Source organism: Phascolarctos cinereus, unplaced genomic scaffold (genome assembly GCF_003287225.1).
Source record: "Phascolarctos cinereus isolate Bilbo 61053 unplaced genomic scaffold, phaCin_HiC Scaffold_5;HRSCAF=322, whole genome shotgun sequence".
NCBI classification, from domain to species: domain Eukaryota; kingdom Metazoa; phylum Chordata; class Mammalia; order Diprotodontia; family Phascolarctidae; genus Phascolarctos; species Phascolarctos cinereus.
The window spans coordinates 453,380,738-453,397,015 of NW_027555958.1; the positions used below are offsets into that span (position 1 = coordinate 453,380,738).

Genomic DNA, 16,278 nt, shown 5'->3' on the forward strand with positions numbered 1-16,278 from the left:
GAATCACCTTGCTAACAAAGGTCTGTATAGCCAAAGCTATGGTTTTTCCAGTAGCAATGTTGGACTATAAGGAAAGCTGAGCACCACAGAAGCAACGCTATCCAATTGTGCTGCTGGAGAAGACTTTTGAGAGTCCTCTGGACAGCAAGGAGACCAAATCAGCCAGTACTTAAAGAAAGTAATTAAGGCTATTCACTGGAAGGTCAAATACTAAAGCTGAAGCTTAAATACTTTAGCCACATAATGAGAAGACGGGACTCATCGGAAAAGACTCTGATGTTGGGAAAGATTGAAGGCAAAGGGAGAAAGGGACAGCAGAGGATGAGATGGATAGATAATGTCATGGAAGCAACAAACATGAGCTTGGACAGACTTTAGGAGATAGTGAAGGACAGAAAAGCTTGGAATGCTATAGTCTACGGGGTCACAGAGAGTCGCACACGACTGGAAGACTGAACAACAATAACGACAGACGAGGCTTCCTAGAGAGGATGGAATTTTAGTTGGGACTTAAAGTAAGCCAGGGAAGGTAGCAGATTGAAATGAGGAAGGGGAGCATGCCAGGCATGGAGGACAGCCCAGAGAAATCTCAGACAGCTCAAAGTGGATGTCTAGTAGACATCTTAAACTCAACAGGTCTAAACTTGAACTCATCTTTCTCTGTGAATACTCCCCCCACCCCTGCTCCTAAATTCCCTGTTACTGTAGAGGGCACCACCATCCTCCCAGGCCCCCAGACTCACAACTCTCTCTCGCATCCCATATCCAAGCTGCTGCCAAGACCGGCTGATTTCACATTTGCAATATCTCTCAAACACGCCCCCTTCTCTCCTCTGACACTGCCACCACCCTGGTGTAATCCCTCATCATCTCATACCTGGACTACCACAATAACTTGCGGGGGGGGGGGTCTGCCTGACTCAAGTCTCCCCCCACTCCAGTTCATTCTCCATTCAACCCCCAGAACGATTTTCCTAAATTGCAGGTCCAATCATATCACACGCCCCCCACTCAATAAACTCCAGTGGTTCCCTATTACATCCAAGATCAAATACAAAACCCTGTTTGGCATTCAAAGCCCTTCGTAACCTACTCCCCCCCTCACCTTTGCAGTCTTCTGCACCTTACTTGGGGAATATGGGGTGCTCAGGGAGAACTAGCACTTCTGCTATGAGAGCTGTTGAGCCCTTTTCAGGGCTGCTCATCCACCTTTGGTGTCCACCAGCCACCCAGCTCTCATCTGTGGCTCCAAGGAGTTGCAGCACGTGCAGCGGCCATACCCTGGTAAAAATCATCTTCATCTTGGCAGATAGGCTAAACTAGGTGGAGGGAAACCAAGGGGCCTCAAGCCCATTGGTGAGTTAGGGGAGTGTCTCCTCCAAGCGTGTGAAGATTTCCCCGGTGGAACAGACAGATGTGAACATTTTGTTTCGACAGACCATGACAGCACTGGAAGCAGGCGCTTAGATCTTGGAGAGTTCAGATCTCGGTCAGACATTGAAGATGCCAAGGTCATCCACTACATCTCCGCCATTGCCAGTTGTCTTGGCTTTTGTCTTGCCATTGGACTTTGATGACTCTGGAAGAGAGAGTGAGGCTGATGACTTCGCACATCTGCCTCACTGAAATCTAATCTATTCAGGAAACCAAAAGGCATCATCCATACACCTTACCATTTGATTATTTTACTATTTAATAATTTTTACAATTTTATCATTTTATTTTAGTACCCAACTATTTTAGTATTTATTGTTTTGCTATGTCACTATTTTACCAACCTCAAAGTCTTATGGCAATGAGCTAGTGATGAAGCAGCAGGTGCAGATACACTGGGAGCTATAGTCACAACCCTGCACACAGTGGCCCAGGCCATAGGGTCAACACTGAACCAAAGGAGAGGTAGGATTTGGCAACCTCCTGGGTGTATGAGCAGCCTTTTTTAAGGACTGCACTGTTCCCCTCCTGGCATGAGGAAGGGGTTAGAAAAGGTGCCCTAAAAATTGTCTGCTTCAGCCAGCCCTGGCCTGCTGGGATCCCACTCTGCAGTCAAAACATGAAAACATGTACAAAAACTTTAGGGAAGATGATTCCACTCACCATTGGTACATGGAATGTGTGCATGATTGTGGACAATCTTCCAGGTGAAGGATCAGCCTATCAAAGAGAATTCTGGCCAGCATCTTGTCAACACTGACCAAGAGAGAGACCCCTCCCTTCCACTACCACCACCCCCTCCGGATTGTCATAAGACAACCTATTTCCTTTTCCTTTACAGAGATGGACAATGGAGGCATCCTTGATCTCCTGGGGGAAAACGTCTTCTTGCTTTATAAGCTGGATGACTTCAGTCAGCTTTCGTATGAGTGGTGGACCTACTGCCTTGTAGATCTCTGCTGGAATGGAATCAGCACCAGGTGCTTTGCCACACAAAAAGAGCCTAATGACATTCAAAACCTCTTCTTCAGTTAGAAATTTGGCTAGAAAGAACTTGTTCTATGGGATGGCTGTCGGGGGGATGGGGTAGAGGGAGACAATGGATTAACCATGATGATATAAGAAACAGAAGACAGCAACACAAATTTATTTAAAAAAAAAACAAACATGGAATGTCAGAGATAAGAAATGGTGGGGGGGGGGTAGCTGTCATTGGGTTGAGAGCAAAAGGAAAAACAAAGTGGAATAAGACCATTGCTTGAAGCAGCTGCAACTATGACACCAGAAGACAAAGAAAAGACATGCCCTCCCAGGTCCCCCTCAGTTCTAACACAGCTACAGTTCTCCTCTACTTAGCCTTTCCTGACATCCCGGGTCCCCCCACGTCACTGTCACCAGGTTCAGGGAGAGGAGCATCTTCCCTCCCCGCCTCAGCTCCCTGGCCTTCCTCCCAAAGAATCCTTTTAGCCCTTTCCAAACTATCGCCCCCTCATTCTGGCGACCTGACAGTATCAGCTGAGGAGCTGAAGAACAAAAATAGAAAGAAGGTCATTAACTTCCAGACTCCTGTATTGTCCCTCTTGACGTCACCTCCAGCACTTGACTATCGCAGCCATAGCCCTGAATGTCAAACTCCGGGAAGTCAATCCGACTTCCTCTGCTTGGTCCCCTGGGGACAAAGCTAGAAGCAATGTGTACAAGCTGAGGATGGGTGGCTTTCAGCTGGCTGTCAGAAAAGGCTTCCCCAAACTTAGTGTGGTTTTAGAAAAAAAAGGGTCGCCTTGGAAGCTAACGACGACTCCCATTTACACAGAGATCTACGGCTGGCTGAGTGTTTTCCTCAGATGGACCCTATGAGCTTGGGAGTGAAATATCATTGCCTTCATTTAAAAATGAGGACACAGAGTCAGTGGATTAAAGGATTGTCCATGTGTTCCCCTCATTTCTCCACAGCTCCCCCCAATCAGTTCCCCACAGAAGTAGATTGGATGATGTCTTGTCAGGGACTGGAGGGTTGCACTGGATAAACTGGGGTCTCATCCAACACTGAGATGCTGGGATTTTATCACTCATTCGCCTCCACCACCCTCCCTGGGACTGGCATGGGAGTGGACAATGGCGGAGCCCATCTGGGTGATTCCACTTGCCTCCATCTACTGGTTACTGCCTGAAATCCATCTTGTTGGGGGTTAAGGCACTGACCCTCTCAGTGTGCCCAGGGAAGCTGAAGGCTTGGTAGAGTCAGATGTGAAGAGCCTGAGATCAATACCAAATGACTTAGGGGCTTCCTTGTTCTAAGAGGTACTCCTTCCACCCTTGTAGACTGCAATCCATCCACATCTCCTTCCCTTGTGTTTTTATGAGTTCTCTCTCTGTCTCTCTCTTCTCTTTCTCTGTCTCTCGTCTGTCTCTCTCTGTGTGTCTCTCTCTGTCTCCTCTGTCTCTCTCTTCTCTTTCTCTCTCTCTCTGTCTCTCTCTCTGTCTCTCATCTGTCTCTCTCTGTGTCTCCTCTGTCTCTCTCTTCTCTTTCTCTGTCTCTCGTCTGTCTCTCTCTCTGTCTCTCATCTATCTCTGTCTCTCTCTCTCTCAGTGGGTTGGCTCCACTGTTAGAATGTAGACGTCTTAAGAGCAGGCTCTGTTTTTGCTTTTGTCTTCATATCTCCAGCAGCACCAGGCACAAAACCTGGCATTGTGAGCACTTAATCAATGATCGATGACTGCTTGCTTTTGGTTTGTCGATATCTTTTCCTAAACCCTCCACGGAGGATCCACCCACCTCAGCAGAGGCTTTCTGCAGCATCCTTTAACACGGCATGTGTGCCAGCACAACACTGGGGCTGCCCAGCTATAAGGTCCCGCTCGCCCTAGATAACTAGCCTGCCTCCCTCTCTGGTCATCTGGTCATGGATGAGAACGTTTCTGCCGCTCCTGGCAAGCAAGTCATCTCTGGTAATATGCCACACTCTATTTCACATGCTCCAGATCTCTCCCTTGCCCTCTGAGCAGCCCACCATTTTGATTCTATGGAGATACTGGCCTCCCATGAGTCACAGCCATCATGAAGCATCACTGGAAGAATATTCATGTTTTTAAGAATGAGTTTTTGCTTCCGAGGATCAGCTTGGGATCATCAAAAACCCTGCATGATTTACCCAACATGACTCAGCCCGGACAGGGCTTGTACATCATCTAAATGTGCGCATGTGCATGGGGAGAGTGCCTTACTAGAGGAGAGCCTGGAAGACCACACTTTGCTGGACCAAGTTAGCCCAGCCATCAAGGAAATCCACGCATGCGGTAGCTCTCAAGGAATACAAGCAATTTGACAGATCTCCTTCCATCTCTCTATCTGATCCAAAGAACAGCTATTATTAGAAGTGTGAGAGGAGGCCATGTCCTGGTATGGTTCTAACGGAGAGGATACAACACACGGTGGGGTGGCAGGCTAGGGGGCCAGGCTCTGATCCCTATTTGGTCACTAACTCACCGTGACCTTGGGCAACTCACTCCTTCCCCACCCCCAAAAAATAAAAAAACTTTAGGCCACTAAATGGTTTAGTGGATAGAGATCTAGACCTAAAGTCGGGAAGACCAGCTGCATGACCCTGAGCAAGTCACTTAAATTCTGTTTGCCTCCGTTTTATCAGCTGTAAATTGAGTTTAAGAACAGCAGCGGCTTCACAGGTTGTCACGTGGATCAAAGGAGATAATATTTATAAAGTGCTTAGCACAGTGCCAGGCACATAGTAGGACCTATATAATGTTTCTTCCCTTCCTCTTTAGTTTCCTTGCCCGTAAAACAAAAAGATCCAACAAGGTGGTTTCTCAGACACCTTGAAGTTTTAACATTTTATAAATTCAATTTTAGAGGTTGGCACCACCTGTGATCATGAATCTCTTTCGGGCACCTCTGGGCTTATAGGCCCCTTCCTCCTCTCCTCCCCTACTCCCAGTCCTCAGCTTACGGGAATTTAGTATCACCTAGGATCACAGGAGAAAAGATCTGGAGGTGGGAGGGATCTCAGAGGCCAGCTAGTTCAACCACCTACTTTACAAATAAGGAAACTGAGGCCCGGTGAGTTTAAGCATCTTGCCCAAGGTTAACCATGTAGGAAAGAATAGTGTGAAGAACATTAGGCTTGAAGCCCAGAGCAAGATATAAGATTTTAAGACCATAGGATAATATATTTAGAATTAGAATGGGTGGTGGTGTTTTTCTGTCCTAAACCATACCACACCAATATTGCCCAGGGGATTTTTTTGGCAAAGATATGGGAGTGGTTTGCCATTACCTTCTCTGGTCAAAGGGACATTAGAAGACATCAAGTCCAACCCCTAATTTTATAGAAAAGGAAACTGAGGCCCAGGGAGGGTGACTCACCCAGGGTCACACAGCTAGCAAGTGTCTAAGGTAGGATTTGAACTCAGGTCTTCCTGACTCCAAGGCTGGTACACTACACTGACTCTTTTCAAATCCCACCTCTGACAGGAGCTATGGGCAAATCACTTAACACCTCAGAGCCTCAGTTTCTTTATCTATAAAATGGGGGTAATAATTCCTGTAGGGTTATTGTGAAGCCCCAAAGTGAAATATTGTTAGCAAAGGGCTTTTTGCCAGCCCTGATGCAACGGGCCATCTGTGACCAACATTACCCTTCCAAGGGTAGCCTCAAAGTCAAATCCCAGGATTGCTCTTGGGGACTCGCAGCCCCCATGGAAACTGATCTGAGGCATCTAAGGGTCAGATGCTATTATGGGACCTGATCAAACTCAGCAAGGTTTCCAATTTCTAGAGGAACTCTTCACCCAGCAGCTCACCCCGACCCCTCCCTTGTAGGCAGCATCAGGTTAACCTTTGGCTTTCTGCCCTGAGCTTGGGGCAGCCCAGGAGCCCTGCTGGGGCCCAGCCCACTTGCTTCTGCAGGCTGCCACAAGGCCCGTTTTCATGGTCGGCTGTTTGTCTAAAATCAACAAGCAATTTTCCTGGGATGCGAATCCTCATGTCAGCAGCTGGATGAAAATATTAGGGAAATTCTTTAACCAGCACCAGGATGTTTAACCAGGGTGTCTCTCATCTCAATCCAATCTCCCCATTACCAGCCATTCTAATGTAATGGTGTGCGTTTTAACGCCTCTTTCTAAGGGCCAGGAGGGCTATATCTCTCCTCAGGGTCCTAGGGCACTCTGAGGTGTTGAAGGGTCACCTGTTCTCTAATACCATTGGCTTGAGCTTCCATTGACTGCGTTCCCCCATTTGTCATGAACCAGTGACTAGCAAACCCCAGGTCCATTTAACCACTTAACACTGATTAAAAGCAATATTTGCTTCAAAGTTATAGCAAAAACAAATGTAAAAGCATTTTCCCCAATACCTCTAGGGTATACTCTTTTATTTTGTTTTGCTTTTGTGTTTTTTGAGGCGATTGGAGTTAAGTTACTTGTTCAGGGTCAGCCAATTAAAACGAAGGAGTGCCTGTGTGAGGAATATGGAGGAGGCCAGTGTAAGGTGTGAGAAGACTGGAAGGTAAGAGGGAGCTAGGCCAGGTTGTGAAGTTTTAAATGATAAACAGGATTCAATCCTGGAAGTGACAGGGAACCACCAGAGTTCATTGAATAAGGTTGGTGACACGGTCAGATTTGCGGTCTAGGAAGATGAATTTGACAGCTGAGTGGAAAGCGAACTGGAGTGGGGAGAGATTTGTGGCAGGTAGACCCGACAGCAGGCGATTGCCACAGTCTGGGTATAGGACCATAAGGAACCGCACCAGCGTGTTTGCAGCACTAGAAGAGAGAAGGGGGCATATATGCAAGATGATATGAAGATAAAATCAACATTACTTGGCAACAGACTGGATGTGGAGGTGACAGTGGGAGTCAAGGAGGACACCTCCGCTGTGGGGTGACTGAAAGAACAGCGGCGGCCTCAAAAGTAATAGAGAGGCTTAAAAGTGAAGAGAGTTTGGGGGAAAAGATAAGTTAAATTTTGGGTGTGTTGAGTTAAAGGTGTCTATGGGACATCCATTTTGAGATGTCCACAAAGCAGTCGGAGATGCAAGTCTGGAGGTTAGGAGAAAGGTTAAGGGTGGTTAAGCAGTTCTGAGAATGAGCAACATGGAAATGAAAACGGAAGTCATGAGAGCTGATGAGATCGTCAAGTGAAACAGTGTAGAGGGAGAAGAGAAGAAGGCACAGGAAAGAGCCCTGTGGGACACCCACGGTTAGGGGTGCGAGCTGGATAGAACCAGCCAAGACTCATTCAGACAGGCTGAAGAAGAACCAAGACAGAACGGCGCCACGGCAACCTAGAGAAGAGTTTTAGAAGAGGATGACTGACAATGTCAGAGGCTTCAAGAAGGTCAAGAAGGATGAGGCTTTCACATCGGCAATCGAGAGGTCACTGGTAACTTTGGAGAGAGAAGTTTCAGCAGGATGAACAATGAGGCTGGAAGTCAGACTGTAGAGAGCTGGGAAGAGAGTGAGAGGAAAGGAAGTGGCTTAATGCACAACAGTGAGTCCCAGCACAGAAGGGAGAAGAGATGGAGGACAACAGCTAGTATGGGGGACAGATCAACTGAGGCCTTTTGGAAGATGTGGGAGACAGAGGCATGTCCACAGACAATAGTTAAGCAGCCAGTCGACAAGCCATGATTAAAGATGAATGAGAGTAGGAATGATGACAGAGGGGGGAAATCTGCCGGAGAAGACAGGACGGAATGGGATCACTTTGAAGTCGAGGAGCTAGCATTGGCAAAGGGCCACCTCTTCATGGGAGACAGGGTTCAAGGAGGAAATAGCAGCAGAAGGTTTCTGGGTGATGCAAGACGGAGAGAAGAGAAGAGGGAGCTCAGCAAATGGTCTCAATTCAGGGGGGCATAATATAATGCTCGGCTGATAGGATGGGGGGGGAACCATGAGAGGTCTGAAGAGGGACAGAAAGGTTTGGAAGAGCCGACATGGTGAATGGAGTGGTGAGTTAATTAAGAAGGAATGGAATGATTGCCTTGCCCTCGTGAGGACCCATTTGAAGTTACATAACATAAATTTGTAGTGGACCTAGTCAGCACAGTTTCATGATTTTTTTTTTTTGCTTTTTGGTGAGGCAATCAGGGTTAAGTGACTTGCCCAGGGTCACACAGCTAGTAAGTGTCATGTGTCCAAGACTGAATTTGACCTCAGGTCCTCCTGATTCCAAGGCCAGAGCTCTATCCACTGTACCACCTAGCTATCCCTTCATGATTTTCTCCAATTCACAGCAAAAAGTGATATTGTTGCCAGATGTTTTGACCACCTTTAGACTGAGATCATGAAGGCCAGTCCCAGTCACCCCTAACTCCTTGGGGTATCAATGCTACGCTGCCTGCCAAACCAGACCTACATTCCAACTCCCAGATTCCTGTGACTGCTCCCAACCCAGACTGGAGACTTTACCACCTTCACCTAGAATGGAAAAGAACAAATGAAAAGGCTGAAGGGGCCTCATGTGACCCCAGGGGCAGGAGAGAGGCCCCTTTCCCCTTCCCACAATGTGTACAGCACGGCTCTCACCCGATGCCCACGTGACAGTGCAGCTGAAGATGAGGAGGGAAGAAGCTGGCCACAGTCTTCTTTTGGAGAGATGCAACACTTCCAGCTACCCAGCCAATCAAGACAGGCTCTGCCCAACCACGTGGTTTGCCAGGGGGTGCTGGCTGCAGAATGTCCCTGCACATTACATGATGCCTCCAAGACACTTCCCTGCCTTTTTCCTTCCTTTCCTTTCCCATCACACTTCTCTCAGAACTATCATTCACTTGGAGACGCTCTGCATGTGAACTAGACCCCTATTGCACCAGAAAGAAATTAGCACCATGGTTGGACATTTATTCCACACACGGCAGAGAATTCCTACCTTGCTCAAGGCAGTGGAGTAAAGAACCTGAGAGTCACCGTCCTCCAGCTTATGGAATAAGGAATACACAGGTAACTCCCACTCAAGGCAGATGATCACAAGAGCCTTGAGGATGCTATGAAGTCTTTCAGGAGGGGAGGAGCACATTCAATCAAAAGAATCAGGGAAGTCTTCACGTAGAATATAGCTGGGCCTTGGAGGATGGTCAAAGTTTCAAAAAGTGGGCTGGGGGCAGGAAGGCGTATAAGGGAAGAGTCAACGAATACCCTACATATAATGAACATCATGGTTAAAGGTGTAGAGAGGAAAAAAAAGGCCAGGGCACCTGATTGCCCATAACACAGAATATGTGAGCAAGAATACTGTACAATAAGGCTGAAAGGGTGGGTTGCGACCAAATCATGGAGAGCCTTGGCCAGGGCACTGAACTGACCATGGGCAACCCACTTAGTTCTAGTTAACATTTATACAAATCCTTAAGGTTTGCAAAGCACTTTAGAAATATATCTAATTTTTCTTCACAACAACCATGGGAGGTACCGATAATTATGATCCCTATCTTGCAGGTGAGGAAAATGAGGCAACTAGGACATGTGTAAGGCCAGATTTGAATCCAGCACTTCCTGGATTCAGTCCAGGAACTCTAGGTCCAGTACTCTACCCACTGAGCTACCCAGCTGCCTCATCAGTAAAATGGTTCCTCATTTGTAAAATGAGGATAATAGCATCTAGTTTAGGAGCCTAGACTTTATTCAATAGGCAGCAGGGGAAAATCAAATACTTTGGAACAGGGAACCACAATCTCATTTTCAGAGTTTAAAGGTCAGGGCAAAAGTATCAGGCTATTTTAAATCAAGTACCAGGAACACCAAAGTCCTCAATTAACTGATAAGAAGCATTCTTTTAAGTGCCCACTGTATGCCTGACCTTACACTGAGTGCTGAGGGTACAAAGGCAAAAATGAAGCGGACCCCTGCCCTCCAGGAGTTTACATTGTGTTGAGGGAGACAACATGTACATATATAAATAGTTTAAGTGTGCAGGTGTTCAGGGAAGACTAGTATTTCTGATGTGAGGGCTGCCAAGCTCTTCTCAGGGGATACCTTTGGTGTCCATCTGCCATCTGTGGCTCCAAGAAGCTGTAGCATGTGCAGTGGCCACAGACTGGCTAAATCAGGTTTGAAGGTAACCAAAGACTCTCAGACCCATTGGTGAGTTAGCAGGGTGCCTACCCCAAGCATGTGAAGACTTCCCTGGAAGAATAGGTAGATGCAAACATTTTGTTCCAACAAGCCATGAAGGCAGCAGAAGCAGGCGCTATGGAGTGCCTAGAGCTTGGTCAGACATTGAAGATGCCAAGGCTGTCCACTACACCCAGAGCCTTCAGCAGTCAGCTTGACTTTTGTCTTGCCATTGGACTTCGATGACTCTGGGAGAGTGAGGCAGATGACTTCATGTAACTCTGCCTTACTTAAATCCAATTTATGTGCAAGTCAGAAGACATCACCCATACCACTTTGATATTTTTACCTACCTCAAAGTCTCATGGCAAGTGTCACAACCCTGCACACAGGTGGTTCAGACTGTAGGTTCATCTTCTCACTGGACTGAAGCAGCAGTGGGATTGGGCAGCCCTCCAGGCGTCTCAGCAGCCTTTTTGAAGGACTTCACTGCTGACCTCCTGGAGCGAGGAAAGGGCCAGAAAAGGTGCCCGAACAACTCCGTTTCACCTAACCTAACCTCGTCTGCTTACTGAAGCAGGTGGGGATCCTATCCTGTGGTCAAAACACAAAAAATGTAAAAACTTTTGCAAATATGATTCCACTCACCATCAGTACCTGGAATGCACACATGCTCATGGACAACAAGAAATCCAACAAACAAATAGCTCTTTTTGCCAAAGAACTCAGCAGGTATTGCATCCACATAGCAGCACTGAGTGAAACAAGGTTGGCAAAAGGCCAGCTTACCAAAGTTAGAGGGGCCCTAGTGAAGGGGAACACCATGAAACAGGTATAGATTTTGCAATCAGATGTAATCTAGTCAACAAGCTTGTATGCCTCCCAAAAGCAGTGAATGACAGGTTCACGGCAACACAATTGCCACTTGCAGGAAAGCACCATGTCACAATCATCAGTGCGTATGCTCCCACCGCAACAAATCCTGGTGAGGTCAAAGAAAAATTTTATGAAGGCCTGGAGGCCCTGATCATCAACGTGCTAAAAGAGTGCAAGCTTATAATTCTGGGTGACTTTAACATCAAAGCAGGCACACACCACCAGCCACGGCAGGGAGTCACTGGGAGGAAGGGAGTCTGAAACAGTAATGACAACAGCCTCTTACTACTGAAGACTTGTGGGTCTCATGACCTCATCACTAACACTTACTTGCATTGACCTGAATGCAATAAAACTTCACGGATGCACCCTTGCAGCAAACGTTGGCATTTCATACAGCGTCATTGTAAGAAGAGACAGACAGGATGTGAGAGTGACAAGGTGATACGTGGCACACAGTGCTGGACGGATCACAGACTTAGCCTCTCCAAGCTAAACATTTGTATTCAGCAAAAGCTGTGGCTGCAAGGCAAGGCAACTACCAGAAGACAATGTCAAATAGAGCATGAACTGTTCACTGCTAACTTGGAGGGAAAGTGAAGCCAACACAATTAAGCAAGAGTGGAGCAGAAAAGGAGTAGGCAGATTTCAGAGATTTGGTGTACAGCACTGCATTTACTCATCTGGGCCAGAACGCTTGAAAACATCAAGATTGGTTTGATTAAAATGATGGTATGTGACCTTGGGCAGGTCACTTAACCCCGACTGCCTCACCAAAAAGCAAAAAAAAAACCCAAAATGATGGGGAAATTCAAAAGCTGCTAAATGAAAAACAAGAACTCCATAGGGTTTACCGGCAGGATAACTCATTCATCTCTAAACAGGCAGTGTTTAATTCTATCAAAAGTAAAGTAAAAGAGAGATACAGAATTCTTGGCTCAGGAAGAAGGCAGACGAAATTTGGTTTTATGCTGATAGTAACAACCCAAATCACTTTTATATGCCCTGCAGTCTATTTATAGGCCAAAGACCTACGGTGCATCTCAACTACTCAGTGCTGATGGAGACATATTGATTAGTGATAAGGACATGATCCTAGAGAGATGGGCTGAACACTTCTATAGTGTTCTCAATAGATCATCATTGACACTAAAGCCACTGACCCTAGGTTGAAGTCAATCCCTCTCTAGCTGAACTTGCAACCAAGGGAGAGGTTTTGGGTACCACTAGGCTCCTCTTGTATGGCAAAGCATATTCTATTCCAGCTAAAGTTTATCAAGTAGGGGATCACTGCTCATACAAAAGCAGACTGAAATCTACTGGGTTACCTAGTAAGAGGTTAGCCCCAGTAGATCAAAGATGCCTCCATTGTCCAGCTCTATAAAGGAAAAGAACACCGGTTGTCCTGTGACAATCACAGGCTCTCTCTCTTAGTCATTACCAACTCAAGATTCTTGCCAAAGTCCTCCTTAATAGGCTGATCCTTCACCTAGAAGATGATCATCTACCAGAGACCCAGTATGGCTTCAGAAAGAGCTGAGGGATGGCCAACAGGTTGTTTGCCGCTCAATAACTCCAGGAGAAATGCCAGGGACAGAACATAGGTCTGTACGCAACGTTTGTCCATTTGGCAAGGCCTCTGACACTGTTAGTCACTAGGGCCTCTTGGAGGTCACGAATTTAGTTGTCCAGAGTTCATCGGTATTGCAGGCCGGTTTCACAACAGCATGCTTACGTGGGTTCTGGATAATGGACGATGTTTGCTCCTATGCTGTTTAGCACGATATTTTCAGCAATGTTTTTAGATACCTTCATTGAGAACAAAAAACAGCATCGAGGTCAGCTACTGCACTGACAGTAGATTATTTAACTTGAAAAGGCTACAAGCCAAGACTAAAGTGGAGGGAGAGATGGTGTGTAACTTTTTGTGTGCAGATGACTGTGTACTCAGCGCAGCCTCTGAAGCTGGGATACAACAGAGTGTGAATCAATTCTCTGCAGCTTGTGCTAATTTGGGCCTCATTGTTATGTATCTATGACACCTGGACAGAACACCAGCTTCATACCAGGAACTGAATCGCTTCCATTTTAATTGTCTTAAGAAGATTCTGAAGATCACCTGGAAAGATAAGGCACCAGACACTAAGGTCCTTTCTAGAGCCGGACTGCCAAGCATTTAAACCCTATTATAAAGAGTGCAACTCCAAAAGGTTGGCCACATTGTTCGAATGCTAACTGCGTATTTGCCTAAAAGACATTTTTATAGAGAACTCACACAAGGCAAGGGCTCAAGGAAGGTCAGAAGAAAGCGATACAAGGACACTCTCAAGGTCTCTGTGAAGGACTTTGGAATCGATTGTGAGACATGGGAGACGCTGACAAAGGACCACCCAGCATGGCGTGCCCACATCAAAGAAGGTGCTGTGTTCAATGAGCAAAGCAGAATGGAAGTAGCTCAAAGGAAATGTAAGATGTACCAGTTTAGAGCCAGCTCCACTCCAAATGTCCACGTGGACTCTTTGTGCCCGACCTCTGGCAGAGCATTCCAAGCTCATATTGGATCAGCCACAGCTGGACACACTGTACCTTGACCCCAATGAAGTGATGTCATTTTGGTCCTCTTCAAGCACAAAGGTCAATAACCACATAACAGGATGTGGAAAACATTTCATTTCTCCACAGTCACTATAATGCTCTCTAAAGTTAGCTTAGCTTTCTTGAATTTGATGGCTACAAAGTGCTTTCCAAGCACAGAAGATAAAAACTATGATTTCCCATTTTATAAAGGAGGAGATATTTTAGCACTGAGGCCCAGGGAGACTTCTGTGACTTGCCCATGGTCACTACAATGGCTTACACACTGTAAATTAAAACACCACAGAAAGGCACCTATGTTCAGAATAACTACAGTGATCAATATTGATCCGGCATGGATGCTCAATGTAGCAGGCACAGACACAGTTGCTCTCTTGCTATACTGGCTGATTTTCCTTGACTGTTGTTTCTCTGCTATGAAGGAGGATGAGTAATTGGGAGTGGGGTGTATAATAAGAAATTACTGTGATGGAAAAAAAAACCACAGATATCCCAAAAAAATAATGTTTTAAAAGTACGTCATTGTTTTCCTTCATTATAAAAGAGTTAGGGGAGTGGGGAAAGTTTCCACAAATAACTGTGATGTAAAGGCAAAAGGCAGCAATAAAACGCACTTTTCAATTTTCAGAAATGAAAGAAAAAGAACAGAAGGTGCTAAAAATAATCAATAATCATTAACATAACCTGTGGGTCCTTTAAACACAGGATCTTTGTCCACTGAGAGGCAGCACAGCAAACAGCACCAAACACCAACTGCATATCATGACAAACACCTCTCCAAGCCTCAGTTTCCTCATTTGCAAAATAGAGATAACACTTGCATTGCTCACCTCACAGTTATTTCAAAGAAAGTGTTTTTGTGAACTTTATAGTGCTATATAAATGTGAATTATTATTATCATTGTTATTATTATTATTATGACCAAGTACAACCTCCAGGAGCATGGAGGAGTGAGAGAACTACCCACAGAGCCAGGGAAGCCCTGGGTTCAAGTCCTGCCTCTACTGGCTATGTGAACTTGGATAAATCACTTAACCTCTTAGTGCTCTAGGAAATTTTCTAAGTTGCAGAGAAGCTGCTGACCTGCATACATAGAGCAAGTTTTCTCACCTGGGAATTCTCTACAGCAATGAAAGCATAAGTCCAATCTCCATCCCAATCCCTTATAACCTCCACAAAGTCTGCCACCATGCCTGGGTTCTTGAAGGCTATACCAGCAATGTTCAAGATCTGGTAGGTTCTACTTTGCTTCAAAAATTTTGAGTATGGTTCCAGTAACGTACTGAGTCTGCTTTCCAAGGACCAGGGAGGTTCATCACCAGTAGGCCCATCCCCAGCCCTTGGAGATGAATTCTTTGGTTATAGAGTGGCATGACTCTATATATATATATATATATATATATATATATATATATATATATATATATATATAATATATATATATATTATATATAAGGCCCTAGGCTATGTGTGCCCTTGGACCCTGACACCCATCTTTTGTTTCTAGGGTGATGGTGGCAAAGTTCTGGCAATGAGAGCAGAGAGTGCAAGGGACCACACAGTTTTTAGACTGCCCATAAATACTAACTTAGCAATGCTAAGCACTGGGATACAAACAGAAAAGGGTTGTAGTCCCTGCCCTCAGGAAGCTTACAAACTGATAGGGAGGAGAGTTTTGGTCTGAGAAGTCATAGGCATAGTGAGCGAAGCCATGGGACAGTCTACTGACACTCTTTCCAGAGGCCATAATAGTGTTGTTTTAACCACTTTTAGAGAGCAAGAGGTTGGGGGGAGGAGAGAATTAACACCTTACAGAAAAATGGAGGTAAGGGAAACGGAAGCATGATTGGGTGTCCAGGGCCAGCTAGCTATAATGGTCTCTCACCAATCAGAACGGCTCAGTCCTAGGGCAGAAGATCCAACGTTGGATGGCTGATCTCTTCCAGCTGAATCAACCAGTCCATCAGCAAGCATTTATTAAGCACTTACTACGTGCCAGGCACTGTGCTACGTGCTGAATGGCTCACAGGTTCTCCTTGGAGAAGCAAAGGAGTTGCCTGGTCAAGTTCATGGAGATGGTTTTATCGTGAGTTCAGAGGCCACAAAAAACATTTCACAGGACATCTGGTCATTTCAAGTGGCAATGCTCGTGATAGGTTTTTGCACAAAGATCATAATAAAAATAATCTCACAGCTTATGGGTCAACAGCTGTTGCAGGGGATGAGAACATAAAGTCCATGAAGAACTTAATAAGACCCTCCAAATTAAATTTAATAATCTTCAAGGAAAAAGTAGGCATGAG

The 16,278-nt window shown here is 45.8% G+C and overlaps 1 long non-coding RNA gene across 3 annotated transcripts in view; it reads right to left on the reverse strand.

The window, feature by feature from the left end:
• The window catches only part of LOC110209354 (uncharacterized), a 39,084-nt gene extending 24,033 nt beyond the window's left edge, over nucleotides 1-15,051 (reverse strand). For all 3 annotated transcript variants that reach the window (XR_002324788.2, XR_002324789.2, XR_002324786.2), the window contains exons 1-2: nucleotides 10,857-15,051; nucleotides 1,106-1,579 (exon numbers count right to left, since the gene is read on the reverse strand). This is a non-coding gene — a long non-coding RNA (uncharacterized LOC110209354). The remainder of the gene's footprint in view (nucleotides 1-1,105; nucleotides 1,580-10,856) is intronic.
• Nucleotides 15,052-16,278: the final 1,227 nt, after the last annotated feature.